This window comes from Oryctolagus cuniculus, chromosome 15 (assembly GCF_051225735.1).
Source record: "Oryctolagus cuniculus isolate XC-2025 breed Fujian yellow rabbit chromosome 15, ASM5122573v1, whole genome shotgun sequence".
In the NCBI taxonomy this organism is placed as follows: domain Eukaryota; kingdom Metazoa; phylum Chordata; class Mammalia; order Lagomorpha; family Leporidae; genus Oryctolagus; species Oryctolagus cuniculus.
Genome location: NC_142881.1, coordinates 1222011 through 1231172, shown reverse-complemented (window position 1 = coordinate 1231172; position 9162 = coordinate 1222011).

The window sequence follows — 9162 nt, the reverse complement described above, 5'->3', positions numbered from 1 at the left end:
CCGGGTTTGCATTTCGGGCTCACGTTGTGAGGAAACACACTTGAGGGAGAGTAAACCCAGAGCGTAGCCGAAGTGAGGACGCAGGGTGCTCACGGTCACAGTCCCTGCACGCGGCGTGGCGTGACACACGGACGCAGCTGCTTAGACGGCAGCGTGCTTCCACAGAGCTCCGGGCAGGGCGGCAGCAGCAGCTCGGCTCCCCCAGCACCCAGCCCTCCTCCCTCTCTGCTCCCTGGAGTGTTCCCTTACACGTGCTTCTAGGAGAGCTGCGACCCCGGAGTCCCAGATGGCCTGGAAGTTCGCAGGAGTGACAAGGACGATCTGAACAGCTGGAGGCACCCGTGCCCCCCTCCCCCCCCCCAGCTGTGGAGCTGAGCACTGAGGGTCCCCTGCGTGCAAGGCCGGGGGTGTTGTCACGGCTCTGAGGGTGAGCACAGAGCAGCAGGTAACTAAGCGCTGGCTCACCAAGCGTTTCTCAGGCCCCAGCAGCTGCACTCTGATTCCCTCCCCATCCCCAGGATGAGCGAGGACAGAGGGGCACAGAGCGCAGAGGCCCGGCTCACACTGTACACCACCAGGCAGCAGCACAAGCCTGAACCAGCCTTCCTGGCCCCCAGGCAGGAATCCGTCCCGGTGGGCACTCCCTGCTGGGCCACCGCACCTCCCACAGGCAGCAGCAGCCTGGCGACTGCTGGGTCTGAGGGGAGCAGTGTGCTCCATGGAAGGCCAAGGTGTAGAGGAGGGCTTCCTGGGAGGAGAGGTGTGCGCCCCAGGAGCCCTGGCAGGAGGCCAGGCGCCAGCCCATGGGCTCCCAGCTTTGGTGCCAGGGCTGCCTCCTGCTGCCAGTGCCTCGGTGCCTGCACCTGTCGGGCTGCCTCGGGGGAGGGAGCCTCCATTGCTTATCCTGCCTGGACCTGAAACCCAAAGCAGAGCGGTTGTCACTCAGTATGCATCGGGGGGTCTCCAGGACCCCCTCGGTGTTCACACATGACCTGTGCAGGTCCATCTGGGGGCCTCAAAGCCACCTGCGACTCGTGCATAGCGCCTAACGCAGGTGCGTCCATGTAGACGGTCGTTAGCTCAAACTGCGGGAGCAAGCGGGAGAGCGGAGCGCGCCTGTGCAGCACAGAGAACGTTTCGGGCCCGGGTTGATTTTCAGACCCAGCTGTGCCTCCGTCCCCACAGTGGGCGAGGGCTCCAGGGCAGCCTCTGGAGTCTCGCGTCCCTCGCAAGGCAGGACCCCCGCGTCTGCTTTCCTGCACCCCGCTTCCTGATACACTCCCTTCTACACCTCGGTGCGAGCCTGGGGCTGCCACCACCACATGGCCATGGCACCCGCAGGAGAAACGCAGACAAACCTCGCAGATTTACCACGTGGGTGACTTGTTTCACCCTGAATACTGAGGCACCACAGGTGTGCAGGTACGGGTGACCAGGACACGAGGGACGTGCCAACACCAGTATTCTTGCAGCCAAGCCCTCTGGGCAACTGTTCCACACGGCTTCCTATCCCAGCCACCCATTCCACCAACTGCGCTGGCCGTGAGCTGACAAAGGGCAGCTGAGGCAAAGCCCCGGTCCCCAGGAGCAAACGTTGGTCCTGATGTTGGGTGCGGCCTGCTCCACTTCCCGTGCTGGATTGAGGTCATCTTCCCAAAGCTGCCCCCCCACCGTGCATGTGGGCCAAGAATCCAGGAAGCACAGATCAGGATGCAGGGGCTCTCTCGGGAAACACCAGACGTCGTGGGGGAAGGGCGTCTCGGCAGTCCCGGGCCTGAGCACAGGCAGCAGGGTAGGCAGCCCTGCCTCCAACAGGACTCCTGGGCACTGAGACACAGAAGCCGCCAGGGAGAACACAGCGTGATTCCGGGGAAGCTCCGCTGGGCACAGCCTTGGCGCACACACGGTGCTGGGCACAGGTTCTCCTGGCACCGGCGGGCACTCAGGGCAGGGGACAGCTGTCCTCTGGAGCCAAGGGGAGCCACCCTCCTTCCCTGGATCGGGGCCCGTGGCATCCCGGGTCTTTGCCACACCTGACACAGTCACATCACAGCACCGTGTCCTGGCTGGCGTCTTCACCGCTCTGCACTCTTCAAAGCTCCCAGCCCCCATCGCTTCTCTGCCTGGGTAGCTCAGCCGCAGGTAATTCCTATAGATTGAGTCACTCTCAATATTGATCCCAACTTGTAATGATTCTCTAAATCCATATCAAACGCTTCTGCTGAGAAGTAGGCGGATTTGTGAAATGGACTCGTTGCTAATTCTACACAGCGCTAACGGGCTGGGTGGCCGTTCTAGCCGCTCAGTGTGGCGGGGATGTGACGGAGCCGCGGGCACCCTGAGGCCGAGTCGGGTGCCCTGGCACCCTTTCCACGCCAAGCAGATGAGGGTATTTTGCAGCAGACTGGGCCTCGGCAAAAGCGTTGACTGCAGGAGACGGGCCCGGCATCCGTCCAGCTGCAGCGGAGGGTCTCTTGTCATGGGGTGTCCCGTGGTGTGCAGAGTGGGTGCTGAGCAGTTTTTCTGAGAGGTTTGACTGCCGCCCTGTGGGGGCAGCTCTCATCCCAGCAATGTGCCACAGAGACACGAGAGACACGCGTGCTCGTGGAGCAGGCAGGTGACAGAAAGCCCAAGAAGTGTGTCCAGGACCCCCTCCAGGAACCATGGGCAAGGTCTCTGCAGAGGGGAGGGGAGGCTGTGGCACGGAGCCCTCAGCTGCTCCCACACACATGGAACACCTGTTTCAGGGAGCCCACCAGAGGCCCTCGTGCCAATACCCGGGGAGACCAGGGAGCCCACCAGAGGCCCTCGTGCCAACACCCGGGGAGACCAGGGAGCCCACCAGAGGCCCTCGTGCCGACACCCGGGGAGACCAGGGAGCCCACCAGAGGCCCTCGTGCCGACACCCGGGGAGACCAGGGAGCCCACCAGATCCCTCGGGCCGACACCTGGGGAGACCAGGCTCCAACAAACTTTATCTGGGCTCAGAAGGGCTGGTCGACCTTCCTCACCCCTTGGGGCAGTGCCAGGCTAGGTGTGGCTCTGGACAAAGAACGCAGGTACAGAAAGACCCGGAACAGCACCCACTCAGCCCAGCCCCTCTGTGGGCCAGACAGGGAAGCCCACCCTCCCCATGCAAAGGAGGGTCTGCTGATTCCCCCGAAAGAACACGCAGGGAGAAACACGCACAGCAGGGATGGGGCTGGCACCAGTCCTGTGTGTGGGTGCACCGCGAGCCTCTCTCTCACCCAGGGCTAACCGTAGGAACCTTTGCTGTGCCCACCCCCTCCAGACCTCTCACTGAGGAGTCCCGCTGCTCAGTGCGTCCGCACCTGGAGGTCTCTCCGCATCTCCAAATCACGGAACCAAATGGACAGTGCTCCGCGGCCTGCGATCCGTGACCTTGAAATCACCTACCCAAGAATCGACTGGGAAATTGCTTCCAAAACTCCTGGTATTTTCAGTCTGTGGATCAAAAGAACCACGGCGTCTGATCCACAGAGGAAGGGAAACGGGGCCCTCGGTTCAGGACGGAGAGGCCCAGGCTGTCTGCAGAGCGTGGAAACGAGCCCATTCAGAACCCAACACCCCTCCTAAGTTGGCTGTGAGCTCTCCAGCCATTAGGGCACCATCATCGCCTAAGCAGACAGAGCAGTGCCCATTCCGGGTCCTTCTGGGGTCCATAGAGCAGGTCTGACTAGTGACTCAAAGCCGGGAGCTCGGTGGGCAGTTTGTGCACGCTCGGGCAGCTGCTGATGGCTGCAGAGTGGCCTGAGTGCCACTCGGGAAAGAAGAAGAAAACAAACCCATCCCAGGCATGGGAGGGACAGGGTCCTGCGGGGGCCGACCGCAGCAGCGAGGCCGCAGGATGCCTGTGCTGCTGGCTGCGGAGTGGGGCCCGCCCTCTCTCACCTCCCCAGCTGCTGTCCCCTGGAAGGTCAACCCCTGCCCCGCCTTGCACTTCCTGGCGGCCTGCCACTGCCTGCGCATCTGACAGAGGAGGCGGAGTGGTCACTAAAGGGCACAGCCTGGGGTCGGAGGAGGCCAGGGCTTTTCCTGCTCAATTGCCGTTCCAGCAGGTTCGCCCTGCATCTCGACAACGAGGTCAGGCTGGGCTGAAGGGGCCATGGCACAGCGACCAGGGCCCCAGGACAGCAATGGCGGCTCCCTCCACCTCCGGCCTCCTTGAGGGGCCGTGCTGGCTCAGGGTAGCATCCCTGTTACCATCGTCTGGGCCACGTGGCCAAGGGGAGCTGGGAGCCGTAGCATCACCCAGAGACCCCCCGCTTTCTAGGAATGCGGATGTGCTTGGCACCAAAGTGCACCACGTTCTCGCCAGTGCCCAGGTGGCCCCACCGCCAGTCCCAGCAGAGCTGGTTCTTTGCCAGAGGGCTCTCTGTGTGGGGTCGGGAGCCATGGAGCTCACCTGCGGCCCTGGTCAGACGCCCCCAGCAGCACGGGCTGCGCGCCGGGGCTGCAAGGGGCGGCACGGGGCAGTAAATACTAAACGGTGTCGATGGTTTGGGCGTAGACAGATTTTCTTCCTGGGAGTGGCGGTAAATATCACGGAGACATTCTCCACGTGAGAAGCCTCGTTTGCAAAGGGTTGCTAAACAGATAAAAAGCCGTTCCCTCAAGGAGCGGAAGTAGTCATGTCTCCCCATATGCAGGCTCTGGGTGACGGGCAGAGCCAGGCCCTGGGGAGACCCACAGATGACGAGCAGGGAGACACAGGCAGGGGCAAGTCCCCACGCGCCCTGGGGAAGGGCAGGCCGGCCCGGCGTGGCAGCCTCAGGTGCCCGGGAGACGCACGTGAGCTCAGCAAGCAGAGACCAGAGTGTGCGTCGTTCCCAGAAGAGACGCCGGGCCCCTGGGCACCCCGCGGGGCAGCCCTGCTGCGTGGTTGCCTGCAGGGTCTCTTCTAGACCCTCCTGTGGAGGAAGGCGTTCCGCCGGCTTCACACAGGTGTGAGGCGTGGGACCAGACGCAGGTGAGGAGGCCCCGGCCTCCACACAGGGAAAACCCCACAAGCCCTGGTTCTCCCCGGGGTGTCCCACAGCACCCTGGGGAGTGCTCGGGCAGTGGTCAAGACGCGGAGTCTGTGCTGTCCGGCAGCCAGGACACCTGGGGGCACAGCGTGGACACGTGGATCGTCTGTATCCATGGATCCCATATTTGTGTGTTTTCCTGCTGGAATCTACTCGTAACTCACTCATTCCTGTTGGTGCGATCAGTCGTGAATGCGTGCAGAAAGGGGACAAAGTCTGCACCCTACCGTTCCCGGCTGAGGTCCCACAGGGACCAAGGGCACGTGCTTGCTGCCTCAAACTCTGCCTGTGCACAGCCGGCACAGCCCCAGGTGCTCCTATCTGCTCGCTGTGCTTGGGTTTTTATGCCATTGTGGTGAACGTGCTGCTTCCGTGGCTCCCAGCGCGAAGTTGGCTGCTGTCCGTGGTCCTAACCACACGACAGCTGCCGCATGCTATGGGAGAAACCGGGAGGCGACTGGGTTCCCTCAGGCGTGGCTGACGGCGCCCTTGCTATAGTTCAAAGTCAATGAAGGAAGGAGGCTGAACCAATGTCTGAACGCCACCATCCTGGCTGCCGGCAGAGGCTCCTGGGGACCTGGCCCTGTCCGCCCACTGGGGGCAGGGCTGCGACCCTCACCAGTCCAGCCCTCGTGCCGACTTCCTAGCTCATCACCATGGTGAACAAGGACTGACCACCTCTCCTAGGCACAGGGCCCTGGCCGGCTTCGGCTTCCTCTGAGGCCCCCACCTCTGCCTAGTGCCACTAATGCTGGTATTTTACCATCTGCCCCAACACTGGTAAGCCAGGAGTGAGGTGGGGTCCAGGGAGGGGAGGTGGGGAGAGCCACACAGCTGCTGTCTGTCTGTCTGTCTGTCTGGGGGAACTTCACGTGGATGATCAGCTGGTGAGGAGGCCAGGGCCCAGCGGCACGATGTGTCTCAGAGCCAGGGTCGTGGAGGCAGGGAGGGGACACGGAGCACCCACAGGGCAGGGAGCACAGGAAGAGCGGGCAGGGCAGGGCGAGCGGAGCCAGGACACCACCCTGTGGGCCTTGACTTCTCCTCCCGAGGTGCACCTAGAGACAGGGGAGCGCTCCTGGGGTGTGGGGCCCAGGACGGGAGAGCGGTGCCTGGAAATGCGGCAGGCACTGTCGCTATGAGGCTTTCCAGGTGACGCCGTCCACCGCCCACACCGACCTGCACCTGTGGAGTCGCTCTCCCTGCATTCCCCCGGCTCTGCAAATGTCAACCCCAGCCAGATGGCAGCTGCAGCCCACATGGGGTCTTCCATCCGCTGGGTCACTCCCCAGTTGGCCACAATGGCCAGAGCTTCGCCGATCTGAAGCCAGGAGCCAGGAGCCTCCTCCAGGTCTCCCACGCAGGTGCAGGGGCCCAAGCACCTGGGCCATCTTCCACTGCTTTCCCAGGACATAGCAGAGAGCTGGATCAGAAGTGGAGCAGCAGGGACTCAAACGTGCCTACGTGGGATGTTGGCACAGAAGGCGGCGGCCTCACCCGCCACGCCACAGCGCCGGCCCCTGGAGCTTTCAATCAGGTCCCAAGCATCAGAGCAATGGAAAACAAAGATGCCGCTGGCTTTCCCGAGCAAGACCGGGGCTTCTGCTGTCCTCTGGGCACTGCCCAGTCTGGGGAGAGCGGCTGGGATGGACGGGAGAGGAGACTCAGGAACTGCGTCCCGGGAGCCACCTGGGGGCCACAGGCTTCCACGAGCCCTGCTCTAGCCCGACCCTGCCCAGGGGGCTGCAGCTCAGAGGGCAGGGCCCCTCCCTGGGGCTGTGCTCCTGGCCCATCTACGCTTAGCTGCTGGGGAGAGCAAACGAGAGACCGTGAGTCGGCCCCGGCGTGCAAAGCCATTGACAGGAATCCTGCAGGAAGGACTCCTCACCCAGCTCCCCTGCGTCTGGTCCCGAATGCGAGGAAAACACCCTTGAGGCAGGGATACACACGCAGGCACTGGGATTGCAGTCGCTGAGCTGCATTCCCCAGAAAGACCTGCTGCAGTGCTGACCTGGCATCTGTGAACGTGGCCTTGACCCAGGAGAGCCCTGGGATACAGTCCAGTTCAGATAAAGTCACGCCTGGCCAGGGTCTACCCCAAATCCAACAACTGACGTGCTCACAGGGAGAGGAGAGAGACACAGGGATGCAATGGGGAGACGGGGGCATGAAGACCGAGGCAGGGATGGGCGGGGATGTGGCCACTGCAGCGCTGGCGCCCCACCCACCCCGGGAAGAGAGCCCAGAATTGGCCCTGCTCAGCCCGGGCTCTGCCGACGCCGTGACCGTGGGCTGCTGGCCTCCAGAACGTGAGGACCAGATGTCCGGCCTCACAGGTGTGCAGAACAGAACTGCGATGCCACACAGCCGAGAGCCAGAGTGACGGCCGGAATCACCACCACACGGCAGCAGCGGTCCCGGGAAGCACTCCTTCCTGGGTCTTAACACAGGCCTCCCGGTCAGCGGCTCAGCCAGCCCCAGGTTTGGTTTGATGAGTCCACCATCCACGGGGGTGCCCCGGGAAAGCCCCACCCCTGCTTCCCACCCAGCTTCCTGCTGATGCACCCTGGCAGGCAGCAGGAGATGGCTCAAGCACTTGGGTCCCTGCACCATGTGGGAGACCCAGGTGGAGCTCCTGGATCCTGGCCTCAGCCTGGCCCAGCCCCAGCTGTTGCAAACATTTGGAGACTGAAGCAGTGGGTGGAAGAATCTTTCTCTCTCGCCCCCCCTCCCCCTCTCTCTCTGCCACTCTGCCTTTCAAATAAATAAACTTTTTTTAAGATTTGTATACTTACTTGAAAGGCAGAGTTAGAGAGACAGAAAGATCTTCCATCCACTGGTTCACTCCCCAAGTGGCTGCAACGGCCAGTCCAAAGCCAGGAGTCAGGAGCTTCTTCAAGTCTCCCACACCGGTGCAGGGGCCCAGCACGTGGACCACTTTCTGCTGTCTCCCTAAGCACATCAGCAGAGAGCTGGATTGGAAGAGGAGCAGCCGGGACTCAACCGGTGCCCGTATGGGACACAGGCACCAGAGGCAGCAGCTTTACCAGCTACGGCACAGTGTTGGCCCCAACTTTTTTTTTCCTTTAAAGACTTATTTATTTATTTGAAGGCAGAATTACAGATAGGGAGAGGCAGAGACAGGGAGAATCTTCCACCTACTGGTTCACTCCCCAAATGCCCACAACAGCCAGGGCTGGGCCAGGCTGAAGCCAGGATTCAGGAACTCCATCTGGGTCTTCCACGTGGGTGCAGGGGCCCAAAGACTTGTGCCATCTTCCGCTGCTTTCCCAACTCTTTGGCAGAGAGCTGGGACTCAAAGCAGTGCCCATGTGGGATGCCGGTGTCCCAGGTGGTGGCTTTAGCCACTACGCCACGGCGCCAGCCCCAAAACAAACTTCTGTAGAACAGACATCCCAACGGTGAACCACAAGGTGGATTCTGCGTCGCCCTGGTGACTCAGCGCCCACTTCTGCTCAGCTGTCCCGGGGAAGTGTGCACTCAGGAGCGTTGCCTTTGGTGTCCTGTCCATGGGGAGGCCTCTCAGAGCCCAGGCACAGCGGACCAAGCACCTGTGGCCAACCGGAGCTGACTCAGGACACCACGTCCCTGTTCAGTGCCCTGGACGCTGGCCATCCTGAGAGAGAATTTCTCTAAAATGCCCGGGGGGAATGTGCAGCTCCTGGTGGCTCAGACCTAGTGGAGGGCACAAAATTCCCATGTAGAGCAGGGAAGGGGAAAGCGGTAATTGAATTTTATAAGAATTAATTCCAACATAAGGAAACCTCAAACATGTGTTCAGCAGGAGAGAAATTTTTCTCCAGGCTGGAGGAGGAAGACGTGACAGAAATTAAAACGGACGTTGATGCCAGGAATGCTGGGGAGTGGGGGGGGGGTGGTGCGAGGGCTCCCGCCAGCCGTGGCCCTGTGGCAGCCGCCCAGCGGCCCACCAGAGGCTCAGAGGCCCCCTGCTCTGCACAGTCTCTGTCCCAGGGGACCTGCTCATCCTGCACAGTCAATGGGGCACCACCCTTGTTTGCTGCACAGGCCTGCTCCAGCCCCCTCATCGTGGGCGTCTGGGGAGTGAACCCCATCGATGGAAGACCTCCCCCTG